Raw genomic sequence first — 17,671 nt, forward strand, 5'->3', positions numbered from 1 at the left:
CCTGCCCTTCAACACTCCTGGGAGGGCTTTCCCTGAGAACCCTCATGTCTCTGCCCTCCCAGGAGGCTGTGGTTCTATGCAAAATAGGGGGTGCACCACGGGCCGTCCTCTTTCCTCTCTCTCGCCAATATCTTTCACCAAAGCTGAGCCCTGCAGGTAAATGTATCTATCTGGCTGAGGGGCCAGGGAGGGCCTTTGCCTGCAGTCTTACAAGCCAGAGTGCAGAGAAGGCAGCAGCTCTGGGACCGGGACTCTGCTCAAAGACATATCTAACATGCCACAGTGGAGCTGAGATGGGCAAGACACGTGTCTCACAGGCAGGCAGCACAACAAGACAGTGGCAGGAAACTATGCTAACAAGGAAAGAGAAAAGTCACGTGTCTCGTGGCCTTCCCACCATTAGACAGTAGTCTGCGCAAGAAAACATCCAACAGTGACAGGACAACCAAGCAAATGACAAACGCTGTGCTGAATAAAGTCATCTTACATGACATTTCGTACAAAGGCCCAGATCATGGGGATGATCGCGCAGAAGCAGCAAGTATCAGAGCCACCGAACCTGAGGTGAGTTACACGAGGAGAAAGGGCGACATGGGGACAGGGGCTAGGGGCTCAGGGAACAGCTACCACAATGCAACCTCGGGTGTGGGGATGCCACTCATTGCGGGTACTGCCCTGGGATTTCCTTTTAGAAAGAATCGCTGGTTAAAGTGTAGTGCACAAAAAACCCAACTCCTCGATTACACTATTAGATAACATCCTTTAACTGCCCCACCCACCCTGTGTGAGTCTCACCCACTTCCCGCCTGCTCCCTCTAGTCTGAGAGTTGTATCTCCACAAAAAACACACAGTGGGGCTCAATGAGCTGCTCATGTCTGACATGGACACCTAAGCAGTGCTGGATTCACAACCTGAAAGCCTGCAAAGGAAAGTGTGCCCGGCAGAAGATAAGCTGCCTGGCAACTCAGAACCTTCTTCTAAGAGAAGTAAGACATGTCACAATGGAGTCTAAGCCTACCTGTCTTATGCCAGGACCTTAGAGCTGCAGGCAGGAGCACAAAGGTAAAAACATATATTGAGTCCCAACACGCTCACTGCGGTGGTTGGTCTCTGTGGCGCAATCGGTTAGCGCGTTCGGCTGTTAACCGAAAGGTTGGTGGTTCAAGCCCACCCAGGGACGTATGCTTTTGCCTACATCAAGTCCTGAATTAAAACACAGCTGTCTGGCTTTGCTCTTAGAGCTCTCGCTTTGCCTGCGTGACATGCTCTATCTCAACATTTCTATCTTCTCTCATCTCTTCACCTCTAGTCATTTCCACCAATAGGACTGGAAACGGGCCACCAAGCCTTCTACTTTAACCACAGGCGTACTGAGGGCCAATAAAAGGCACAGAAGCATTTCTTGATCCGGGGCTGAAAACTGCATGCACAGGGACCTCGTGGCGCAACGGTAGCGCGTCTGACTCCAGATCAGAAGGTTGCGTGTTCAAATCACGTCGGGGTCACTCTTTGAGATTTTTTTCCCCACCAAGTCTATATCTCTGACTTCTAAAGCAAAGCCAAAAGAAGGGCGCTTTGCATTGGCCGGGAATCGAACCCGGGCCTCCCGCATGGCAGGCGAGAATTCTACCACTGAACCACCAATGCTTCACTTACATAGGCTGAGCAGAGAGCCCTGCCGTAGACAGTAGTGATAAGGCCCATGCATTCGCATGGGACACCTATGAACAAAGTTTGCATGGCAAGCCTTGGACTGCCAAACGTTCACATGCTGATGGCAGGAATCAGATGCAGGAGACTGAAACTATGAATGTTTCTGCTTTTGCTAAGGACAGTGGTTTGGGGCCAGTGTTGTGCTTGACAGAGCACGACATCAGCCTGCTCTCTGGCTGCTCCCGGGAGAAGTGGCTGACAGAAAGCACCCTCCAGACCACCAGCAATCTTGTGTTTCACAACATGCCACTGTCACTGGACTTTCCTTCTGGGACAGCCTAGTCACTGACCTGGCCAGATTCCCTGTCCTCCCCAAAATCCTGGGGAGAAACGGGCAGAGTTCTGCGCCCTGCGCCATCTTTCGCGTCCCTAACGCGCTCCCAACGCGCCCTACAGCCCTGGTCGGGCACAGCCCTGGTCGGGCTCATACCACTGGGGCCTCTGCCGAGGAAGAGCCCCGGAAGCCTAGGGCCAGGCCTATTGCACAGGCATCTTAGACCAGGCCATTCCGGGATTGCTGTGTTTCACGTCCTGCCCTTCAACACTCCTGGGAGGGCTTTCCCTGAGAACCCTCATGTCTCTGCCCTCCCAGGAGGCTGTGGTTCTATGCAAAATAGGGGGTGCACCACGGGCCGTCCCCTTTCCTCTCTCTCGCCAATATCTTTCACCAAAGCTGAGCCCTGCAGGTAAATGTATCTATCTGGCTGAGGGGCCAGGGAGGGCCTTTGCCTGCAGTCTTACAAGCCAGAGTGCAGAGAAGGCAGCAGCTCTGGGACCGGGACTCTGCTCAAAGACATATCTAACATGCCACAGTGGAGCTGAGATGGGCAAGACACGTGTCTCACAGGCAGGCAGCACAACAAGACAGTGGCAGGAAACTATGCTAACAAGGAAAGAGAAAAGTCACGTGTCTCGTGGCCTTCCCACCATTAGACAGTAGTCTGCGCAAGAAAACATCCAACAGTGACAGGACAACCAAGCAAATGACAAACGCTGTGCTGAATAAAGTCATCTTACATGACATTTCGTACAAAGGCCCAGATCATGGGGATGATCGCGCAGAAGCAGCAAGTATCAGAGCCACCGAACCTGAGGTGAGTTACACGAGGAGAAAGGGCGACATGGGGACAGGGGCTAGGGGCTCAGGGAACAGCTACCACAATGCAACCTCGGGTGTGGGGATGCCACTCATTGCGGGTACTGCCCTGGGATTTCCTTTTAGAAAAATCGCTGGTTAAAGTGTAGTGCACAAAAAACCCAACTCCTCGATTACACTATTAGATAACATCCTTTAACTGCCCCACCCACCCTGTGTGAGTCTCACCCACTTCCCGCCTGCTCCCTCTAGTCTGAGAGTTGTATCTCCACAAAAAACACACAGTGGGGCTCAATGAGCTGCTCATGTCTGACATGGACACCTAAGCAGTGCTGGATTCACAACCTGAAAGCCTGCAAAGGAAAGTGTGCCCGGCAGAAGATAAGCTGCCTGGCAACTCAGAACCTTCTTCTAAGAGAAGTAAGACATGTCACAATGGAGTCTAAGCCTACCTGTCTTATGCCAGGACCTTAGAGCTGCAGGCAGGAGCACAAAGGTAAAAACATATATTGAGTCCCAACACGCTCACTGCGGTGGTTGGTCTCTGTGGCGCAATCGGTTAGCGCGTTTGGCTGTTAACCGAAAGGTTGGTGGTTCAAGCCCACCCAGGGACGTATGCTTTTGCCTACATCAAGTCCTGAATTAAAACACAGCTGTCTGGCTTTGCTCTTAGAGCTCTCGCTTTGCCTGCGTGACATGCTCTATCTCAACATTTCTATCTTCTCTCATCTCTTCACCTCTAGTCATTTCCACCAATAGGACTGGAAACGGGCCACCAAGCCTTCTACTTTAACCACAGGCGTACTGAGGGCCAATAAAAGGCACAGAAGCATTTCTTGATCCGGGGCTGAAAACTGCATGCACAGGGACCTCGTGGCGCAACGGTAGCGCGTCTGACTCCAGATCAGAAGGTTGCGTGTTCAAATCACGTCGGGGTCACTCTTTGAGATTTTTTTCCCCACCAAGTCTATATCTCTGACTTCTAAAGCAAAGCCAAAAGAAGGGCGCTTTGCATTGGCCGGGAATCGAACCCGGGCCTCCCGCATGGCAGGCGAGAATTCTACCACTGAACCACCAATGCTTCACTTACATAGGCTGAGCAGAGAGCCCTGCCGTAGACAGTAGTGATAAGGCCCATGCATTCGCATGGGACACCTATGAACAAAGTTTGCATGGCAAGCCTTGGACTGCCAAACGTTCACATGCTGATGGCAGGAATCAGATGCAGGAGACTGAAACTATGAATGTTTCTGCTTTTGCTAAGGACAGTGGTTTGGGGCCAGTGTTGTGCTTGACAGAGCACGACATCAGCCTGCTCTCTGGCTGCTCCCGGGAGAAGTGGCTGACAGAAAGCACCCTCCAGACCACCAGCAATCTTGTGTTTCACAACATGCCACTGTCACTGGACTTTCCTTCTGGGACAGCCTAGTCACTGACCTGGCCAGATTCCCTGTCCTCCCCAAAATCCTGGGGAGAAACGGGCAGAGTTCTGCGCCCTGCGCCCTCTTTCGCGTCCCTAACGCGCTCCCAACGCGCCCTACAGCCCTGGTCGGGCACAGCCCTGGTCGGGCTCATACCACTGGGGCCTCTGCCGAGGAAGAGCCCCGGAAGCCTAGGGCCAGGCCTATTGCACAGGCATCTTAGACCAGGCCATTCCGGGATTGCTGTGTTTCACGTCCTGCCCTTCAACACTCCTGCGAGGGCTTTCCCTGAGAACCCTCATGTCTCTGCCCTCCCAGGAGGCTGTGGTTCTATGCAAAATAGGGGGTGCACCACGGGCCGTCCCCTTTCCTCTCTCTCGCCAATATCTTTCACCAAAGCTGAGCCCTGCAGGTAAATGTATCTATCTGGCTGAGGGGCCAGGGAGGGCCTTTGCCTGCAGTCTTACAAGCCAGAGTGCAGAGAAGGCAGCAGCTCTGGGACCGGGACTCTGCTCAAAGACATATCTAACATGCCACAGTGGAGCTGAGATGGGCCAGACACGTGTCTCACAGGCAGGCAGCACAACAAGATAGTGGCAGGAAACTATGCTAACAAGGAAAGAGAAAAGTCACGTGTCTCGTGGCCTTCCCACCATTAGACAGTAGTCTGCGCAAGAAAACATCCAACAGTGACAGGACAACCAAGCAAATGACAAACGCCGTGCTGAATAAAGTCATCTTACATGACATTTCGTACAAAGGCCCAGATCATGGGGATGATCGCGCAGCAGAAGCAGCAAGTATCAGAGCCACCGAACCTGGGGTGAGTTACACGAGGAGAAAGGGCGACATGGGGACAGGGGCTATGGGCTCAGGGAACAGCTACCACAATGCAACCTCGGGTGTGGGGATGCCACTCATTGCGGGTACTGCCCTGGGATTTCCTTTTAGAAAGAATCGCTGGTTAAAGTGTAGTGCACAAAAAACCCAACTCCTCGATTACACTATTAGATAACATCCTTTAACTGCCCCACCCACCCTGTGTGAGTCTCACCCACTTCCCGCCTGCTCCCTCTAGTCTGAGAGTTGTATCTCCACAAAAAACACACAGTGGGGCTCAATGAGCTGCTCATGTCTGACATGGACACCTAAGCAGTGCTGGATTCACAACCTGAAAGCCTGCAAAGGAAAGTGTGCCCGGCAGAAGATAAGCTGCCTGGCAACTCAGAACCTTCTTCTAAGAGAAGTAAGACATGTCACAATGGAGTCTAAGCCTACCTGTCTTATGCCAGGACCTTAGAGCTGCAGGCAGGAGCACAAAGGTAAAAACATATATTGAGTCCCAACACGCTCACTGCGGTGGTTGGTCTCTGTGGCGCAATCGGTTAGCGCGTTTGGCTGTTAACTGAAAGGTTGGTGGTTCAAGCCCACCCAGGGACGTATGCTTCTGCCTACATCAAGTCCTGAATTAAAACACAGCTGTCTGGCTTTGCTCTTAGAGCTCTCGCTTTGCCTGCGTGACATGCTCTATCTCAACATTTCTATCTTCTCTCATCTCTTCACCTCTAGTCATTTCCACCAATAGGACTGGAAACGGGCCACCAAGCCTTCTACTTTAACCACAGGCGTACTGAGGGCCAATAAAAGGCACAGAAGCATTTCTTGATCCGGGGCTGAGAACTGCATGCACAGGGACCTCGTGGCGCAACGGTAGCGCGTCTGACTCCAGATCAGAAGGTTGCGTGTTCAAATCACGTCGGGGTCACTCTTTGACATTTTTTTCCCCACCAAGTCTATATCTCTGACTTCTAAAGTAAAGCCAAAAGAAGGGCGCTTTGCATTGGCTGGGCATCGAACCCGGGCCTCCCGCGTGGCAGGCAAGAATTCTACCACTGAACCACCAATGCTTCACTTACATAGGCTGAGCAGAGAGCCCTGCCGTAGACAGTAGTGATGAGGCCCATGCATTCGCATGGGACACCTATGAACAAAGTTTGCATGGCAAGCCTTGGACTGCCAAACGTTCACATGCTGATGGCAGGAATCAGATGCAGGAGACTGAAACTATGAATGTTTCTGCTTTTGCTAAGGACAGTGGTTTGGGGCCAGTGTTGTGCTTGACAGAGCACGACATCAGCCTGCTCTCTGGCTGCTCCCGGGAGAAGTGGCTGACAGAAAGCACCCTCCAGACCACCAGCAATCTTGTGTTTCACAACATGCCACTGTCACTGGACTTTCCTTCTGGGAAAGCCTAGTCACTGACCTGGCCAGATTCCCTGTCCTCCCCAAAATCCTGGGGAGAAACGGGCAGAGTTCTGCGCCCTGCGCCCTCTTTCGCGTCCCTAACACGCTCCCAACGCGCCCTACAGCCCTGGTCGGGCACAGCCCTGGTCGGGCTCGTACCACTGGGGCCTCTGCCGAGGAAGAGCCCCGGAAGCCTAGGGCCAGGCCTATTGCACAGGCATCTTAGACCAGGCCATTCCGGGATTGCTGTGTTTCACGTCCTGCCCTTCAACACTCCTGGGAGGGCTTTCCCTGAGAACCCTCATGTCTCTGCCCTCCCAGGAGGCTGTGGTTCTATGCAAAATAGGGGGTGCACCACGGGCCGTCCTCTTTCCTCTCTCTCGCCAATATCTTTCACCAAAGCTGAGCCCTGCAGGTAAATGTATCTATCTGGCTGAGGGGCCAGGGAGGGCCTTTGCCTGCAGTCTTACAAGCCAGAGTGCAGAGAAGGCAGCAGCTCTGGGACCGGGACTCTGCTCAAAGACATATCTAACATGCCACAGTGGAGCTGAGATGGGCAAGACACGTGTCTCACAGGCAGGCAGCACAACAAGACAGTGGCAGGAAACTATGCTAACAAGGAAAGAGAAAAGTCACGTGTCTCGTGGCCTTCCCACCATTAGACAGTAGTCTGCGCAAGAAAACATCCAACAGTGACAGGACAACCAAGCAAATGACAAACGCTGTGCTGAATAAAGTCATCTTACATGACATTTCGTACAAAGGCCCAGATCATGGGGATGATCGCGCAGAAGCAGCAAGTATCAGAGCCACCGAACCTGAGGTGAGTTACACGAGGAGAAAGGGCGACATGGGGACAGGGGCTAGGGGCTCAGGGAACAGCTACCACAATGCAACCTCGGGTGTGGGGATGCCACTCATTGCGGGTACTGCCCTGGGATTTCCTTTTAGAAAGAATCGCTGGTTAAAGTGTAGTGCACAAAAAACCCAACTCCTCGATTACACTATTAGATAACATCCTTTAACTGCCCCACCCACCCTGTGTGAGTCTCACCCACTTCCCGCCTGCTCCCTCTAGTCTGAGAGTTGTATCTCCACAAAAAACACACAGTGGGGCTCAATGAGCTGCTCATGTCTGACATGGACACCTAAGCAGTGCTGGATTCACAACCTGAAAGCCTGCAAAGGAAAGTGTGCCCGGCAGAAGATAAGCTGCCTGGCAACTCAGAACCTTCTTCTAAGAGAAGTAAGACATGTCACAATGGAGTCTAAGCCTACCTGTCTTATGCCAGGACCTTAGAGCTGCAGGCAGGAGCACAAAGGTAAAAACATATATTGAGTCCCAACACGCTCACTGCGGTGGTTGGTCTCTGTGGCGCAATCGGTTAGCGCGTTCGGCTGTTAACCGAAAGGTTGGTGGTTCAAGCCCACCCAGGGACGTATGCTTTTGCCTACATCAAGTCCTGAATTAAAACACAGCTGTCTGGCTTTGCTCTTAGAGCTCTCGCTTTGCCTGCGTTACATGCTCTATCTCAACATTTCTATCTTCTCTCATCTCTTCACCTCTAGTCATTTCCACCAATAGGACTGGAAACGGGCCACCAAGCCTTCTACTTTAACCACAGGCGTACTGAGGGCCAATAAAAGGCACAGAAGCATTTCTTGATCCGGGGCTGAAAACTGCATGCACAGGGACCTCGTGGCACAACGGTAGCGCGTCTGACTCCAGATCAGAAGGTTGCGTGTTCAAATCACGTCGGGGTCACTCTTTGAGATTTTTTTCCCCACCAAGTCTATATCTCTGACTTCTAAAGCAAAGCCAAAAGAAGGGCGCTTTGCATTGGCCGGGAATCAAACCCGGGCCTCCTGCATGGCAGGCGAGAATTCTACCACTGAACCACCAATGCTTCACTTACATAGGCTGAGCAGAGAGCCCTGCCGTAGACAGTAGTGATAAGGCCCATGCATTCGCATGGGACACCTATGAACAAAGTTTGCATGGCAAGCCTTGGACTGCCAAACGTTCACATGCTGATGGCAGGAATCAGATGCAGGAGACTGAAACTATGAATGTTTCTGCTTTTGCTAAGGACAGTGGTTTGGGGCCAGTGTTGTGCTTGACAGAGCACGACATCAGCCTGCTCTCTGGCTGCTCCCGGGAGAAGTGGCTGACAGAAAGCACCCTCCAGACCACCAGCAATCTTGTGTTTCACAACATGCCACTGTCACTGGACTTTCCTTCTGGGACAGCCTAGTCACTGACCTGGCCAGATTCCCTGTCCTCCCCAAAATCCTGGGGAGAAACGGGCAGAGTTCTGCGCCCTGCGCCCTCTTTCGCGTCCCTAACGCGCTCCCAACGCGCCCTACAGCCCTGGTCGGGCACAGCCCTGGTCGGGCTCATACCACTGGGGCCTCTGCCGAGGAAGAGCCCCGGAAGCCTAGGGCCAGGCCTATTGCACAGGCATCTTAGACCAGGCCATTCCGGGATTGCTGTGTTTCACGTCCTGCCCTTCAACACTCCTGGGAGGGCTTTCCCTGAGAACCCTCATGTCTCTGCCCTCCCAGGAGGCTGTGGTTCTATGCAAAATAGGGGGTGCACCACGGGCCGTCCCCTTTCCTCTCTCTCGCCAATATCTTTCACCAAAGCTGAGCCCTGCAGGTAAATGTATCTATCTGGCTGAGGGGCCAGGGAGGGCCTTTGCCTGCAGTCTTACAAGCCAGAGTGCAGAGAAGGCAGCAGCTCTGGGACCGGGACTCTGCTCAAAGACATATCTAACATGCCACAGTGGAGCTGAGATGGGCAAGACACGTGTCTCACAGGCAGGCAGCACAACAAGACAGTGGCAGGAAACTATGCTAACAAGGAAAGAGAAAAGTCACGTGTCTCGTGGCCTTCCCACCATTAGACAGTAGTCTGCGCAAGAAAACATCCAACAGTGACAGGACAACCAAGCAAATGACAAACGCTGTGCTGAATAAAGTCATCTTACATGACATTTCGTACAAAGGCCCAGATCATGGGGATGATCGCGCAGAAGCAGCAAGTATCAGAGCCACCGAACCTGAGGTGAGTTACACGAGGAGAAAGGGCGACATGGGGACAGGGGCTAGGGGCTCAGGGAACAGCTACCACAATGCAACCTCGGGTGTGGGGATGCCACTCATTGCGGGTACTGCCCTGGGATTTCCTTTTAGAAAGAATCGCTGGTTAAAGTGTAGTGCACAAAAAACCCAACTCCTCGATTACACTATTAGATAACATCCTTTAACTGCCCCACCCACCCTGTGTGAGTCTCACCCACTTCCCGCCTGCTCCCTCTAGTCTGAGAGTTGTATCTCCACAAAAAACACACAGTGGGGCTCAATGAGCTGCTCATGTCTGACATGGACACCTAAGCAGTGCTGGATTCACAACCTGAAAGCCTGCAAAGGAAAGTGTGCCCGGCAGAAGATAAGCTGCCTGGCAACTCAGAACCTTCTTCTAAGAGAAGTAAGACATGTCACAATGGAGTCTAAGCCTACCTGTCTTATGCCAGGACCTTAGAGCTGCAGGCAGGAGCACAAAGGTAAAAACATATATTGAGTCCCAACACGCTCACTGCGGTGGTTGGTCTCTGTGGCGCAATCGGTTAGCGCGTTCGGCTGTTAACCGAAAGGTTGGTTGTTCAAGCCCACCCAGGGACGTATGCTTTTGCCTACATCAAGTCCTGAATTAAAACACAGCTGTCTGGCTTTGCTCTTAGAGCTCTCGCTTTGCCTGCGTGACATGCTCTATCTCAACATTTCTATCTTCTCTCATCTCTTCACCTCTAGTCATTTCCACCAATAGGACTGGAAACGGGCCACCAAGCCTTCTACTTTAACCACAGGCGTACTGAGGGCCAATAAAAGGCACAGAAGCATTTCTTGATCCGGGGCTGAAAACTGCATGCACAGGGACCTCGTGGCGCAACGGTAGCGCGTCTGACTCCAGATCAGAAGGTTGCGTGTTCAAATCACGTCGGGGTCACTCTTTGAGATTTTTTTTCCCCACCAAGTCTATATCTCTGACTTCTAAAGCAAAGCCAAAAGAAGGGCGCTTTGCATTGGCCGGGAATCGAACCCGGGCCTCCCGCATGGCAGGCGAGAATTCTACCACTGAACCACCAATGCTTCACTTACATAGGCTGAGCAGAGAGCCCTGCCGTAGACAGTAGTGATAAGGCCCATGCATTCGCATGGGACACCTATGAACAAAGTTTGCATGGCAAGCCTTGGACTGCCAAACGTTCACATGCTGATGGCAGGAATCAGATGCAGGAGACTGAAACTATGAATGTTTCTGCTTTTGCTAAGGACAGTGGTTTGGGGCCAGTGTTGTGCTTGACAGAGCACGACATCAGCCTGCTCTCTGGCTGCTCCCGGGAGAAGTGGCTGACAGAAAGCACCCTCCAGACCACCAGCAATCTTGTGTTTCACAACATGCCACTGTCACTGGACTTTCCTTCTGGGACAGCCTAGTCACTGACCTGGCCAGATTCCCTGTCCTCCCCAAAATCCTGGGGAGAAACGGGCAGAGTTCTGCGCCCTGCGCCCTCTTTCGCGTCCCTAACGCGCTCCCAACGCGCCCTACAGCCCTGGTCGGGCACAGCCCTGGTCGGGCTCATACCACTGGGGCCTCTGCCGAGGAAGAGCCCCGGAAGCCTAGGGCCAGGCCTATTGCACAGGCATCTTAGACCAGGCCATTCCGGGATTGCTGTGTTTCACGTCCTGCCCTTCAACACTCCTGCGAGGGCTTTCCCTGAGAACCCTCATGTCTCTGCCCTCCCAGGAGGCTGTGGTTCTATGCAAAATAGGGGGTGCACCACGGGCCGTCCCCTTTCCTCTCTCTCGCCAATATCTTTCACCAAAGCTGAGCCCTGCAGGTAAATGTATCTATCTGGCTGAGGGGCCAGGGAGGGCCTTTGCCTGCAGTCTTACAAGCCAGAGTGCAGAGAAGGCAGCAGCTCTGGGACCGGGACTCTGCTCAAAGACATATCTAACATGCCACAGTGGAGCTGAGATGGGCCAGACACGTGTCTCACAGGCAGGCAGCACAACAAGATAGTGGCAGGAAACTATGCTAACAAGGAAAGAGAAAAGTCACGTGTCTCGTGGCCTTCCCACCATTAGACAGTAGTCTGCGCAAGAAAACATCCAACAGTGACAGGACAACCAAGCAAATGACAAACGCCGTGCTGAATAAAGTCATCTTACATGACATTTCGTACAAAGGCCCAGATCATGGGGATGATCGCGCAGCAGAAGCAGCAAGTATCAGAGCCACCGAACCTGGGGTGAGTTACACGAGGAGAAAGGGCGACATGGGGACAGGGGCTATGGGCTCAGGGAACAGCTACCACAATGCAACCTCGGGTGTGGGGATGCCACTCATTGCGGGTACTGCCCTGGGATTTCCTTTTAGAAAGAATCGCTGGTTAAAGTGTAGTGCACAAAAAACCCAACTCCTCGATTACACTATTAGATAACATCCTTTAACTGCCCCACCCACCCTGTGTGAGTCTCACCCACTTCCCGCCTGCTCCCTCTAGTCTGAGAGTTGTATCTCCACAAAAAACACACAGTGGGGCTCAATGAGCTGCTCATGTCTGACATGGACACCTAAGCAGTGCTGGATTCACAACCTGAAAGCCTGCAAAGGAAAGTGTGCCCGGCAGAAGATAAGCTGCCTGGCAACTCAGAACCTTCTTCTAAGAGAAGTAAGACATGTCACAATGGAGTCTAAGCCTACCTGTCTTATGCCAGGACCTTAGAGCTGCAGGCAGGAGCACAAAGGTAAAAACATATATTGAGTCCCAACACGCTCGCTGCGGTGGTTGGTCTCTGTGGCGCAATCGGTTAGCGCGTTCGGCTGTTAACTGAAAGGTTGGTGGTTCAAGCCCACCCAGGGACGTATGCTTTTGCCTACATCAAGTCCTGAATTAAAACACAGCTGTCTGGCTTTGCTCTTAGAGCTCTCGCTTTGCCTGCGTGACATGCTCTATCTCAACATTTCTATCTTCTCTCATCTCTTCACCTCTAGTCATTTCCACCAATAGGACTGGAAACGGGCCACCAAGCCTTCTACTTTAACCACAGGCGTACTGAGGGCCAATAAAAGGCACAGAAGCATTTCTTGATCCGGGGCTGAGAACTGCATGCACAGGGACCTCGTGGCGCAACGGTAGCGCGTCTGACTCCAGATCAGAAGGTTGCGTGTTCAAATCACGTCGGGGTCACTCTTTGACATTTTTTCCCCCACCAAGTCTATATCTCTGACTTCTAAAGCAAAGCCAAAAGAAGGGCGCTTTGCATTGGCTGGGCATCGAACCCGGGCCTCCCGCGTGGCAGGCGAGAATTCTACCACTGAACCACCAATGCTTCACTTACATAGGCTGAGCAGAGAGCCCTGCCGTAGACAGTAGTGATGAGGCCCATGCATTCGCATGGGACACCTATGAACAAAGTTTGCATGGCAAGCCTTGGACTGCCAAACGTTCACATGCTGATGGCAGGAATCAGATGCAGGAGACTGAAACTATGAATGTTTCTGCTTTTGCTAAGGACAGTGGTTTGGGGCCAGTGTTGTGCTTGACAGAGCACGACATCAGCCTGCTCTCTGGCTGCTCCCGGGAGAAGTGGCTGACAGAAAGCACCCTCCAGACCACCAGCAATCTTGTGTTTCACAACATGCCACTGTCACTGGACTTTCCTTCTGGGAAAGCCTAGTCACTGACCTGGCCAGATTCCCTGTCCTCCCCAAAATCCTGGGGAGAAACGGGCAGAGTTCTGCGCCCTGCGCCCTCTTTCGCGTCCCTAACGCGCTCCCAACGCGCCCTACAGCCCTGGTCGGGCACAGCCCTGGTCGGGCTCATACCACTGGGGCCTCTGCCGAGGAAGAGCCCCGGAAGCCTAGGGCCAGGCCTATTGCACAGGCATCTTAGACCAGGCCATTCCGGGATTGCTGTGTTTCACGTCCTGCCCTTCAACACTCCTGGGAGGGCTTTCCCTGAGAACCCTCATGTCTCTGCCCTCCCAGGAGGCTGTGGTTCTATGCAAAATAGGGGGTGCACCACGGGCCGTCCCCTTTCCTCTCTCTCGCCAATATCTTTCACCAAAGCTGAGCCCTGCAGGTAAATGTATCTATCTGGCTGAGGGGCCAGGGAGGGCCTTTGCCTGCAGTCTTACAAGCCAGAGTGCAGAGAAGGCAGCAGCTCTGGGACCGGGACTCTGCTCAAAGACATATCTAACATGCCACAGTGGAGCTGAGATGGGCAAGACACGTGTCTCACAGGCAGGCAGCACAACAAGACAGTGGCAGGAAACTATGCTAACAAGGAAAGAGAAAAGTTACGTGTCTCGTGGCCTTCCCACCATTAGACAGTAGTCTGCGCAAGAAAACATCCAACAGTGACAGGACAACCAAGCAAATGACAAACGCTGTGCTGAATAAAGTCATCTTACATGACATTTCGTACAAAGGCCCAGATCATGGGGATGATCGCGCAGAAGCAGCAAGTATCAGAGCCACCGAACCTGAGGTGAGTTACACGAGGAGAAAGGGCGACATGGGGACAGGGGCTAGGGGCTCAGGGAACAGCTACCACAATGCAACCTCGGGTGTGGGGATGCCACTCATTGCGGGTACTGCCCTGGGATTTCCTTTTAGAAAGAATCGCTGGTTAAAGTGTAGTGCACAAAAAACCCAACTCCTCGATTACACTATTAGATAACATCCTTTAACTGCCCCACCCACCCTGTGTGAGTCTCACCCACTTCCCGCCTGCTCCCTCTAGTCTGAGAGTTGTATCTCCACAAAAAACACACAGTGGGGCTCAATGAGCTGCTCATATCTGACATGGACACCTAAGCAGTGCTGGATTCACAACCTGAAAGCCTGCAAAGGAAAGTGTGCCCGGCAGAAGATAAGCTGCCTGGCAACTCAGAACCTTCAAGACATGTCACAATGGAGTCTAAGCCTACCTGTCTTATGCCAGGACCTTAGAGCTGCAGGCAGGAGCACAAAGGTAAAAACATATATTGAGTCCCAACACGCTCACTGCGGTGGTTGGTCTCTGTGGCGCAATCGGTTAGCGCGTTCGGCTGTTAACCGAAAGGTTGGTGGTTCAAGCCCACCCAGGGACGTATGCTTTTGCCTACATCAAGTCCTGAATTAAAACACAGCTGTCTGGCTTTGCTCTTAGAGCTCTCTCTTTGCCTGCGTGACATGCTCTATCTCAACATTTCTATCTTCTCTCATCTCTTCACCTCTAGTCATTTCCACCAATAGGACTGGAAACGGGCCACCAAGCCTTCTACTTTAACCACAGGCGTACTGAGGGCCAATAAAAGGCACAGAAGCATTTCTTGATCCGGGGCTGAGAACTGCATGCACAGGGACCTCGTGGCGCAACGGTAGCGCGTCTGACTCCAGATCAGAAGGTTGCGTGTTCAAATCACGTCGGGGTCACTCTTTGACATTTTTTTCCCCACCAAGTCTATATCTCTGACTTCTAAAGCAAAGCCAAAAGAAGGGCGCTTTGCATTGGCCGGGAATCGAACCCGGGCCTCCCGCGTGGCAGGCAAGAATTCTACCACTGAACCACCAATGCTTCACTTACATAACCTGAGCAGAGAGCCCTGCCGTAGACAGTAGTGATGAGGCCCATGCATTCGCATGGGACACCTATGAACAAAGTTTGCATGGCAAGCCTTGGACTGCCAAACGTTCACATGCTGATGGCAGGAATCAGATGCAGGAGACTGAAACTATGAATGTTTCTGCTTTTGCTAAGGACAGTGGTTTGGGGCCAGTGTTGTGCTTGACAGAGCACGACATCAGCCTGCTCTCTGGCTGCTCCCGGGAGAAGTGGCTGACAGAAAGCACCCTCCAGACCACCAGCAATCTTGTGTTTCACAACATGCCACTGTCACTGGACTTTCCTTCTGGGAAAGCCTAGTCACTGACCTGGCCAGATTCCCTGTCCTCCCCAAAATCCTGGGGAGAAACGGGCAGAGTTCTGCGCCCTGCGCCCTCTTTCGCGTCCCTAACGCGCTCCCAACGCGCCCTACAGCCCTGGTCGGGCACAGCCCTGGTCGGGCTCATACCACTGGGGCCTCTGCCGAGGAAGAGCCCCGGAAGCCTAGGGCCAGGCCTATTGCACAGGCATCTTAGACCAGGCCATTCCGGGATTGCTGTGTTTCACGTCCTGCCCTTCAACACTCCTGGGAGGGCTTTCCCTGAGAACCCTCATGTCTCTGCCCTCCCAGGAGGCTGTGGTTCTATGCAAAATAGGGGGTGCACCACGGGCCGTCCCCTTTCCTCTCTTTCGCCAATATCTTTCACCAAAGCTGAGCCCTGCAGGTAAATGTATCTATCTGGCTGAGGGGCCAGGGAGGGCCTTTGCCTGCAGTCTTACAAGCCAGAGTGCAGAGAAGGCAGCAGCTCTGGGACCGGGACTCTGCTCAAAGACATATCTAACATGCCACAGTGGAGCTGAGATGGGCAAGACACGTGTCTCACAGGCTGGCAGCACACCAAGACAGTGGCAGGAAACTATGCTAACAAGGAAAGAGAAAAGTCACGTGTCTCGTGGCCTTCCCACCATTAGACAGTAGTCTGCGCAAGAAAACATCCAACAGTGACAGGACAACCAAGCAAATGACAAACGCCGTGCTGAATAAAGTCATCTTACATGACATTTCGTACAAAGGCCCAGATCATGGGGATGATCGCGCAGCAGAAGCAGCAAGTATCAGAGCCACCGAACCTGGGGTGAGTTACACGAGGAGAAAGGGCGACATGGGGACAGGGGCTATGGGCTCAGGGAACAGCTACCACAATGCAACCTCGGGTGTGGGGATGCCACTCATTGATGGGTACTGCCCTGGGATTTCCTTTTAGAAAGAATCGCTGGTTAAAGTGTAGTGCACAAAAAACCCAACTCCTCGATTACACTATTAGATAACATCCTTTAACTGCCCCACCCACCCTGTGTGAGTCTCACCCACTTCCCGCCTGCTCCCTCTAGTCTGAGAGTTGTATCTCCACAAAAAACACACAGTGGGGCTCAATGAGCTGCTCATGTCTGACATGGACACCTAAGCAGTGCTGGATTCACAACCTGAAAGCCTGCAAAGGAAAGTGTGCCCGGCAGAAGATAAGCTGCCTGGCAACTCAGAACCTTCTTCTAAGAGAAGTAAGACATGTCACAATGGAGTCTAAGCCTACCTGTCTTATGCAAGGACCTTAGAGCTGCAGGCAGGAGCACAAAGGTAAAAACATATATTGAGTCCCAACACGCTCACTGCGGTGGTTGGTCTCTGTGGCGCAATCGGTTAGCGCGTTCGGCTGTTAACCGAAAGGTTGGTGTTTCAAGCCCACCCAGGGACGTATGCTTTTGCCTACATCAAGTCCTGAATTAAAACACAGCTGTCTGGCTTTGCTCTTAGAGCTCTCGCTTTGCCTGCGTGACATGCTCTATCTCAACATTTCTATCTTCTCTCATCTCTTCACCTCTAGTCATTTCCACCAATAGGACTGGAAACGGGCCACCAAGCCTTCTACTTTAACCACAGGCGTACTGAGGGCCAATAAAAGGCACAGAAGCATTTCTTGATCCGGGGCTGAGAACTGCATGCACAGGAACCTCGTGGCGCAACGGTAGCGCGTCTGACTCCAGATCAGAAGGTTGCGTGTTCAAATCACGTCGGGGTCACTCTTTGACATTTTTTTCCCCACCAAGTCTATATCTCTGACTTCTAAAGCAAAGCCAAAAGAAGGGCACTTTGCATTGGCCGCAAATCGAACCTGGGCCTCCCGCGTGGCAGGCGAGAATTCTACCACTGAACCACCAATGCTCCACTTACATAGGCTGAGCAGAGAGCCCTGCCGTAGACAGTAGTGATGAGGCCCATGCATTCGCATGGGACACCTATGAACAAAGTTTGCATGGCAAGCCTTGGACTGGCAAACGTTCACATGCTGATGGCAGGAATCAGATGCAGGAGACTGAAACTATGAATGTTTCTGCTTTTGCTAAGGACAGTGGTTTGGGGCCAGTGTTGTGCTTGACAGAGCACGACATCAGCCTGCTCTCTGGCTGCTCCCAGGAGAAGTGGCTGACAGAAAGCACCCTCCAGACCACCAGCAATCTTGTGTTTCACAACATGCCACTG

The 17,671-nt window shown here is 52.6% G+C and overlaps 12 non-coding genes across 12 annotated transcripts; 9 read left to right on the plus strand and 3 right to left on the minus strand.

Annotated features, from left to right (window-relative positions):
- Positions 1 to 1,107: 1,107 nt before the first annotated feature.
- On the plus strand, positions 1,108 to 1,181 carry TRNAN-GUU (transfer RNA asparagine (anticodon GUU)). The gene has a single exon. It is a non-coding gene; the product is annotated as a tRNA-Asn (tRNA).
- A 253-nt stretch (positions 1,182 to 1,434) lies between these two features.
- On the plus strand, positions 1,435 to 1,506 carry TRNAW-CCA (transfer RNA tryptophan (anticodon CCA)). Its single transcript has one exon. It is a non-coding gene; the product is annotated as a tRNA-Trp (tRNA).
- A 71-nt stretch (positions 1,507 to 1,577) lies between these two features.
- Positions 1,578 to 1,648, minus strand: TRNAG-GCC (transfer RNA glycine (anticodon GCC)). Its single transcript has one exon. It is a non-coding gene; the product is annotated as a tRNA-Gly (tRNA).
- A 2,029-nt stretch (positions 1,649 to 3,677) lies between these two features.
- TRNAW-CCA (transfer RNA tryptophan (anticodon CCA)) lies at positions 3,678 to 3,749 on the plus strand. The gene has a single exon. It is a non-coding gene; the product is annotated as a tRNA-Trp (tRNA).
- Positions 3,750 to 3,820: 71 nt separating this feature from the next.
- On the minus strand, positions 3,821 to 3,891 carry TRNAG-GCC (transfer RNA glycine (anticodon GCC)). The gene has a single exon. It is a non-coding gene; the product is annotated as a tRNA-Gly (tRNA).
- Positions 3,892 to 5,924: 2,033 nt separating this feature from the next.
- TRNAW-CCA (transfer RNA tryptophan (anticodon CCA)) lies at positions 5,925 to 5,996 on the plus strand. Its single transcript has one exon. It is a non-coding gene; the product is annotated as a tRNA-Trp (tRNA).
- Positions 5,997 to 7,841: 1,845 nt separating this feature from the next.
- Positions 7,842 to 7,915, plus strand: TRNAN-GUU (transfer RNA asparagine (anticodon GUU)). Its single transcript has one exon. It is a non-coding gene; the product is annotated as a tRNA-Asn (tRNA).
- A 2,497-nt stretch (positions 7,916 to 10,412) lies between these two features.
- On the plus strand, positions 10,413 to 10,484 carry TRNAW-CCA (transfer RNA tryptophan (anticodon CCA)). Its single transcript has one exon. It is a non-coding gene; the product is annotated as a tRNA-Trp (tRNA).
- Positions 10,485 to 10,556: 72 nt separating this feature from the next.
- TRNAG-GCC (transfer RNA glycine (anticodon GCC)) lies at positions 10,557 to 10,627 on the minus strand. Its single transcript has one exon. It is a non-coding gene; the product is annotated as a tRNA-Gly (tRNA).
- A 2,033-nt stretch (positions 10,628 to 12,660) lies between these two features.
- TRNAW-CCA (transfer RNA tryptophan (anticodon CCA)) lies at positions 12,661 to 12,732 on the plus strand. Its single transcript has one exon. It is a non-coding gene; the product is annotated as a tRNA-Trp (tRNA).
- A 1,832-nt stretch (positions 12,733 to 14,564) lies between these two features.
- Positions 14,565 to 14,638, plus strand: TRNAN-GUU (transfer RNA asparagine (anticodon GUU)). Its single transcript has one exon. It is a non-coding gene; the product is annotated as a tRNA-Asn (tRNA).
- Positions 14,639 to 14,891: 253 nt separating this feature from the next.
- TRNAW-CCA (transfer RNA tryptophan (anticodon CCA)) lies at positions 14,892 to 14,963 on the plus strand. Its single transcript has one exon. It is a non-coding gene; the product is annotated as a tRNA-Trp (tRNA).
- The last annotated feature ends 2,708 nt before the right edge of the window (positions 14,964 to 17,671 follow it).

This window comes from Pleurodeles waltl, chromosome 4_1 (genome assembly GCF_031143425.1).
Source record: "Pleurodeles waltl isolate 20211129_DDA chromosome 4_1, aPleWal1.hap1.20221129, whole genome shotgun sequence".
In the NCBI taxonomy this organism is placed as follows: Eukaryota; Metazoa; Chordata; class Amphibia; order Caudata; family Salamandridae; genus Pleurodeles; species Pleurodeles waltl.